The sequence below is a fragment of the Protomyctophum parallelum genome (assembly GCF_964188405.1).
Source record: "Protomyctophum parallelum genome assembly, chromosome: 5".
Classification (NCBI taxonomy): Eukaryota; Metazoa; Chordata; class Actinopteri; order Myctophiformes; family Myctophidae; genus Protomyctophum; species Protomyctophum parallelum.
Genome location: NC_139702.1, coordinates 20,607,503 through 20,616,398, shown reverse-complemented (window position 1 = coordinate 20,616,398; position 8,896 = coordinate 20,607,503).

Below are 8,896 nucleotides of genomic sequence, written 5' to 3'. Positions count from 1 at the left end.
TTTTGACCCAAAGTGTCCTATGTTCACTCAAGTACTGGTCATATCAACAAGAGGACCTTTTGTCAACAAGCCACAAAACTTAAAGGCTGTTGCTTGCTAATCCTAAAATGCAGTATGTTCGTCTATATAGCGGTAGCCTACTAAAATGCTGGCTGGCTGTTTGCTAAAGTTAAATATCACAGCAAAAACTAGAAGTATTAAAAAAAAAAAAATAGGGCTGTCAAAATAACGGAGTTAAATGAATTGTGAAATTAATTTGGGATGTATGTGACATCTCATCTCACCATGCTTAGATGAGATGCCATACAATGATACACTGCACTATAGCCCTAGCTGGATCAGGGAAAAACAAGTCTGTTATTGCCATTAAAGGCTGCACAATTTACATAAGCAGCAGCTCAAATCACATAGCATGACAACAGGGTGAGAGACAGAAACACCATCCTACCACACTGGATTTGTTGTAAAGAATAAAACATACATGCATACGTATGTTAAATGTACATATCCGCCTTCCGTCACTTTCCATTCCCACAATAATATACAGAAAAAAGACACATTTTGGACATAGTTCGAATGGTGATTAATCATGATTATTTTTAATTGGATTATTTTATCGTTTGACAGCCTATAGTTTCACAGATGTAGTTAAATAGTAAAATACATGTAATTTCAAGAGTGTTCGAGCTTTCAACAAAAACTAACAGCATTAACTTATGTACCGGTATACATTTTTCATAAAGACCTTTACAATATAGATGATGAAAATGTAACAAACTTGAAATTATTGAATAGGTCTTGTAGTGTAAATGTAAACCGTATGATGCAATGTTACAGTAGGTGCAAAGAAACCATGACCTTTTAATACATGTAGTGATTTAAACTGTGCAAAGTTTTAACAGCAATAATGATTTGTGCTTTGTCAAGGGTCTTCAAGAGTTTGTTCTCGTGGGGCAAGTTTGATGAAGTCTTGCTTATGTGTGCCATCACAATAAGGTGGATTATTAGTGTACTTGCAGCCACACAACCATACTGTCATGTCTTTCTCAGGGACAAATCGCAACGGGAACATCCCTGGGGCTTTTGTCTTGTGGGCACCATCACAGAAAGGCTACAGGGGAAAAGGGTGGGAGAGTTCAAATTATGTTTCATAAAATATTATGTGAGGAGTTTTTTTTTTTAGATAGATTTTTCATTACAAGTCTCTCCTGATTTAATATTACATCATGTTTAACACAGCACCTGTTTCTTGCTATGACCGCAGGTACACCACGAGTAACGCTTCCCAGCAATAAGTTCCACCTTGAATGGAGTTTTGGAGGCAATTACAGCCTTTACAGGCTCTTCTGGGGGTCGGGTGCAATATTGGATCTGTGGATAATATTATATACCGTACGTAGGTTACTAGACCGGTATTCAAACCCAAGCATCAAAATAATAGCAAAGAACCAATAGCCTATGGCTATTTACGCTATTTAGCAATACTGGGTACGTATCAACGTATGTATAATGAATGAGACCTTATACTACTTACTTTTGAAGTTTCCATAGACAGTCTCAAGGTTGAAATGATCCACGGGCGCAAAATTGCTGTTGACACTGTCAGTGTCATTGAGCTCATGTTTACCTGTTTTGTCTCTCACACACACGAGTCTACTCTACGCTATTCTACACGAAGAGGTCAGCAATAGGCTAATTAGTAGGCTAAAAGTCAATTATGTGAAGTTGTCGATTAAACCGGCGGCGCCACAGTTACCTGCTATTATACGTCTAAATATCACAAGCAGAAACTGATTTTAAATTATACGCGGTCACTTCCGGAAGAGTGGCGTCGCACATAGTAACGTGCCCCGGTCTATGGGGGCATGTCCTAGAGTATAAGGGAATGCCAGAGCAGCCAGACATTCATGCAATCTCAATTTGCATATCAAATCTGCCTATGAGCGAGGTTATGGGAAAGCACAGCAATTATCATTTACCAGTGGTTCCACCAGGATTCAGGAATGTTAGGATACAGTGTGTGCAACCCAGATTCAGCACAAACAAGGGACCAAATTAATTTAGTTCCTATGCCACAAAAATGTGTAACGCCCTACCAACTGTCATTAAGACAGACACAGATATGTGAATCCCTTGACTCCTTCAAAACCACTCTCAAAGAGCACCGGACGACTGCAATTCAAAACTGGCCCCTGCAGTAAAATCTGAATCCCCCACCCACCCCCTCACTGTATACGTTTTTGACCTCTTTCCTGTTTTTAGCTATATAGAAGTGTATATATTTGTACGTCTCTAAATGTTATGATGAATTGAAATCGGTGGACCCTCTTGTAAACAAGTGTAATGCTTTCTGGTGTCGTCCACTCACAGTTAACAGTTTTTGTATTGAGTTGTGCTTGAGATGTACTGTAATTCTGCAAACTGTTAATAAATACTTCAATCAATCAATCAGCCTATATCTTATAAAGTATCTTATAAGTGTAGCCTATAAAAGAAAGAATTCATGGTCTCAGAGTCACATTGAACACACCAGTTAGGCTATTAAATGTACATTGTACACAGGTTATAAAGCATATCATTGTATTTTGGTGTTATTTATTTTATTTATGTTGATTCATTGAATTTGGAATGGAAACAATGGAACACGTCCGCAGGACTTTTACCCTTTTAGACCAAGTGCATGACATTTCTATCTAATAGTAATAAAGCAGGAAATTCAATCAATCAATCTATAATGTCTTAGTTATCTTCCAAACATCCTTTTCGCAGAATTAACTAACCCACGGAAAATGACTTTAAAATGTGTGCCATCACAGTAAGGTGCATTGTTTGTTTGTTTACAGGCGCACAGCATGACTGCCATATCCTTATCAGGGGTGAAGCGTAGAGGAGCGAAAGTAGGTGCTTTTGTTCTGTGGGCACCATCACAGAAGGGCTGAGACAGAAAGAAAATAAAACAATAATTAATAAAAATGTATTTGTTTAACTAGACTAGACCTACTCAAAGAGCTGAATGAATTCTGTTTAAAATTGTTAACCCCTGTCCACAAAAGATTCACAGTTCAATCATCAAGTGTACCCCTAGCCTATAGACTATATTAATAAAGTTGATAGCCAACCTGCTTTTGACTGTGCCCACAAGTACACCACGCGTAACGTTTGTCTGCTGACACTTTAACCCGACATGGCATCTTGGCCGCAACAACAGGCTGGGTGGACTGAAAGCAGCGCTGACTCTGAAAAAGAAGTTTCTTTAGAACTGTGCATGGTTCTCATATTTTAATATAGGCCTACAAGATTTGTGTAGCCCATATATTTTCTTTAGCCTACCTTTTGAAAATAACAGTGGGGTTAAAGGTGTAGTGAAACGGAAACAGTGGTTCAGCTTGGGGGGTGGAGGGGGATTCAGATTTTACAGGGGCCAGTTTCGAATTGCAGCCGTCCGTAGGTGCCCTTTGAGAGCGGTTTTGAAGGAGTCAAGGGATTCACATGTCTTAATGATTGTTGGCAATGCGTTCCACATTTTGGTGGCATAGGAGCGAAAAGAATTTAGTCCCTTGTTTGTGCCGAATCTGGGTTGTACATGGTTTGTTGCACTCCCTCTGGTGTTGTGGGTGTGGACTTCGTTTACATTAAGGAAGTATCTAGACAGGTACATGGGTATCTTGGTGGTGTATCGAATCTTGTGGACCAGACCCATTGCAAGATGCTGTACTCTGTCGTCGACCCTAAGCCATCCCAGCCTGTCAAAGTGGGCAGGGGTGAGGTGGGTTTGGGGGGTGAGGCCAAGTAGGAGCCTGACCAGTTTGTTTCGGAGATCTGGAGCCTTAATTGTTTTAAGGGCCTTTGATGTGCTGTGGTACCAAGAGGTGCATGCATAGTCAAAGAAACCTTGTATGAGGGCTCCTGTTAAGGTCTTCAAGGTGTTTTTGTTGACCAGTGAGGAGATCCTGTAAAGGAATCTTGTTCTTTGATTGACTTTTTTGATTACGTTGGTGGCCATTTTATCACCGGAAAGATTGGCCTCCAGGATGGAACCTAGGTAGGTAATTTCATCTTTTCGTGTGATAATATTGTCACCCACTCTAACCAAGAAACCATCTGCCTTGTTGAGATTACTATTTGATCCGAAGAGAATGGATTCAGTTTTTCCCAGGTGTAAGGATAGTTTGTTATCAGCGAGCCAGGTGCAGATTCTACCGAGTTCAGAGCTGAGGGTCTTTTCAACCTGCAGTTAATTGTTCCTGTCCGAGACCAGCAGTGCTGAGTCATCTGCGAACAGGAACAAGTTGCAGTCACAAGCTGATGTCATGTCGTTTACATATATTCGGAACAGTAAAGGCCCTAGTATGCTTCCTTGTGGAACGCCACAGCTCACTGGGAGGGGGGGGGGGGGGGGGACAGTGTTCCGTTCACCTCCACCATCTGTTCTCTCCCCTCCAGGTAGGATTGCATCCAGCTCACTGATGTGCTATCAAAACCAATAGCTTTAAGCTTGTTAACCAGTATGGAGTGGTTCACGGTGTCAAAAGCCTTTCGGAGGTCCAGCATGACCATGCCGCAGTGTTTTCCAGCATCAACCTCGTGTTTGATGTGGTCACTCAAATAGAGGAGGCATGTGTCAGTGGAGTGGGATGTTCTGAAACCAGATTGGAACTCGTACATCAATTTATTAGTGGCAAGATACTTTTCAACCTGTTCATAGACTATTTTTTCCATCACTTTCGAGATGGAGCTTAGAATAGAAATAGGGCTGTAGTTGCCAGGTTCTAATTTACTCCCTTTTTTGTACAGGGGGGTTACTTTGGCCAATTTAAAATCTTGTTTTGATGAGTTTGATGGAGAGGTTTACTATGTGGGTGATGACTGGAGCTATGGAAATGGCTGAGTCTCTGAGAAATAGGGATATTGTCATGGCCAGTGGCCTTGTGGGGTTGGAGGGCACTCAGTTTTTTAAGTACCACCTCAGTTGTTACCATTGTCATTTTAAAATCATCTTTACAAACACCTAGGTTTTTGTAGAAGGCTTTGATGTGCTCTACACCAAAACGCCCAGAGTGGGAGGGCAGTTTGTTAACCAGCATTGTTGAACCGAGCCGGTGACGCGTAGCATCGGGTGACGTGAGGCACTACTTTGAGAACTACGTCGACTCGACACACGTTGGAGTTGGGGAGATCCATCAAACCTATATATTCTATGTTTATCTTCTTATTTCTTCTCTGCCTTGTAGAGCACTTTGCGCTGAATTTCTATGTCATGAAAGGTGCTATATAAACAACGTGTTATATATTATAAACCCTATAGATTACGCCGCATTAAAGGCGGAAATGTCGCAGCCTGCTCCATAAGTAAAGCGCAGTGACCTCGGACAAATCCAGAATCTCAAAGAAAGGGGTTATTGTATGTGGGCTCAGTGATCATTTTATGATTTTCTGTACCCGCAAAATACAAAAACTAAAGTTTGACTGTCACAAAACAGTCATATCTAGGGACCTCAAAACCTACTCTAGTGAGGCCTTTAACCTTGAACTGGAGAATCTGGATTGGTCCGATGTGCTCAGGAGCTCACTAGTCGAAGAAGCATGGCTTGGCTTTAAAACCAAATTTACATCAGTACTAAACATCATGGCTCCTTTGAGAACCGTCAGGGTCAAAACCCGCTTGGAGCCATGGATGAATTCGGACATACTGACTGCAATGAAAGCCAGAGACAACAAATGCTCTGAACTTCTTAAATGCAAGTCCAAACTAGCCAAGTGCAAGCGCTTCGACAGTGATCTCCAAACCAAACTGTGCAACCTAAAAGCCCAGTGTAACAAGCTAAGAAACAGTGTAATTGCCATGACCAAATCAGCCAAATGTAACTTTATCAATGATAAAGCCGAGGAAATCAAAAACAATCCTCGGGAGCTATGGAAGTTACTAAACAATCAACTAGGCTGTGGTCGGAAACTAAAAACCTTTACTAACATAAACATCAAATCGAATAACACCCTCATCACTGACAAACTCGATGTAGCCAACCACTTGAACATCTTCTTTACAAACATTGCAACAAAGCTGGTTAGCAAACTGCCCTCCCACTCTGGGCGTTTTGGTGTAGAGCACATCAAAGCCTTCTACAAAAACCTTGGTGTTTGTAAAGATGATTTTAAAATGACAATGGTAACAACCGAGGAGGTACTTAAAAAACTGAGTGCCCTCCAACCCCACAAGGCCACTGGCCATGACAATATTCCCTCCAAATTTCTCAGAGACTCAGCCTTTTCCATAGCTCCAGTCATCACCCACATAGTTAACCTCTCCATCAAACAGGGACAGGTCCCCCAAGATTTTAAACTGGCCAAAGTAACCCCCTTGTACAAAAAAGGGAGTAAATTAGAACCCGGCAACTACCGCCCTATTTCTATTCTAAGCTCCATCTCGAAAGTGATGGAAAAAATAGTCTATGAACAGGTTGAAAAGTATCTTGCCTCTAATAAATTGCTGTACGAGTTCCAATCTGGTTTCAGTACATCCCACTCCACTGACACATGCCTCCTCTATTTGAGCGATCACATCAAACACGAGGTGGATGCTGGAAAATACTGCGGCATGGTCATGCTGGACCTCCAAAAGGCTTTTGACACCGTGAACCACTCCATACTGGTTAACAAGCTTAAAGCTATTGGTTTTGATAGCACATCAGTGAGCTGGATGCAATCCTACCTGGAGGGGAGAGAACAGATGGTGGAGGTGAACGGAACACTGTCCCCTCCCCTCCCAGTGAGCTGTGGCGTCCCACAAGGAAGCATACTAGGGCCTTTACTGTTCCTAATTTATGTTAACGACATGACTTCAGCTTGTGACTGCAACTTGTTCCTGTTCGCAGATGACTCAGCACTGCTGGTCTCGGACAGGAACAAACTGCAGGTTGAAAAGACCCTCAGCTCTGAACTCGGTAGAATCTGCACCTGGCTCGCTGATAACAAACTATCCTTACACCTGGGAAAAACTGAATCCATCCTCTTCGGATCAAATAGTAAACTCAGCAAGGCAGATGGCTTCTTGGTTAGAGTGGGTGACAATATTATCACACGAAAAGATGAAATTACCTACCTAGGTTCCATCCTGGAGGCCAATCTTTCCGGTGATAAAATGGCCACCAACGTAATCAAAAAAGTCAATCAAAGAACAAGATTCCTTTACAGGATCTCCTCACTGGTCAGCAAAAACACCTTGAAGACCTTAACAGGAGCCCTCGTACAAGGTTTCTTTGACTATGCATCCACCTCTTGGTACCACAGCACCTCAAAGGCCCTTAAAACAAGGCTCCAGACCTCCCAAAACAAACTGGTCAGGCTCCTACTTGGCCTCACCCCCCGAACCCACCTCACCCCTGCCCACTTTGACAGGCTGGGATGGCTTAGGGTCGACGACAGAGTACAGCATCTTGCAATGGGTCTGGTCCACAAGATTCGATACACCACCAAGATACCCATGTACCTGTCTAAATACTTCCTTAATGTAAACGAAGTCCACACCCACAACACCAGAGGGAGTGCAACAAACCATGTACAACCCAGATTCGGCACAAACAAGGGACTAAATTATTTTCGCTCCTATGCCACCAAAATGTGGAACGCCCTACCAACAGTCATTAAGACATGTGAATCCCTTGACTCCTTCAAAACCGCTCTCAAAGGGCACCTACGGATGGCTGCAATTCGAAACTGGCCTCTGTAAAATCTGAATCCCCCCCCCCCCCCCCCCCCCCCATTTTCCCTCACTGTATATTGTATCTTTTCCCTTTTTTGCTTCCCATATGATGAATTCCTGTTCTGTACTTTAGCTACATAGAAATGTCTATTTGTATGTCTCTAAATGTCTGTATGTCTTTAAATGTTTTGATGAATTGAACAATGTGGACCCTGTTGTAAACAAGTGTAATGCTTAATTGGGTCGTCCACTCACAGTTGACAGTCTTTGTATTGAGTTTGTGCTTAAAATGTACTGTAAATTCTACAAACTGTTAATAAATATTTCAATCAATCAATCAAAGTGTGATGTCTTTGCTTACCATCGTAGAGACAACAGGCAAAGGGCGAAGTGACTTGATAGTGTCCAGGCATCCTTCAACCAGTATCCTTACATTCATAATGTCGAGACTAGTGTCCGTTTTTGAACCTTTGTACTGAATGCGTCTACAAGCTCTACGGACGCATTCAGTACAAAGTTCAAAAACGCAATGTTAAAGGAGGGAGATTGTCTGATTATTTCCCTCGCAAGAGCAGTGGCCTAAAGTTTAACGATCGGTTTCGAAGAGTAGGTAATAAGAAACGCCTACTATGTACAGACAGTACATAGTTTAGGCCTATAATGTAAAGATTACGCCCGTGACGTGCGTGGGAGTGCCCGTTTCGTTCCTCCCTCCGTCCTTTAACCCTCTAACACCCGCATTAATTTCTACTTGTAATTTTTTTTATAATAATTATATAATAATATAATAAATTAATAATTTACATTTGGGGGATATCTTTCACAATAATGAATAAAACATGTTCTAGACATTCTAATGATCACAAAAAAACATATATTACAATTATTTTACCTACTTTTATTAGGGTAAAGGTCAAAAGTCAAAATTGCACAGAGTCCAGACATTTTTTATTTGTGTGAATTTCAGCCTCTGTGGGGGGTATTTATATGCAAATATCATGACCAATGGCATTGAAATGGCATTGCAATGAACATCACTGATGACGTTTAGGTGAAAAAAGAACAGAAAGAAAAAAAAAAAAGTAATTAAATTAAATAAATTTGTTGCTAAAAAGCAACGCTGGGTGTTAGAGGGTTAATTAATGTCCTAGGTAGGTCGATCATCAACGGTCAACCCCATTTTTTAAAGATTAATCA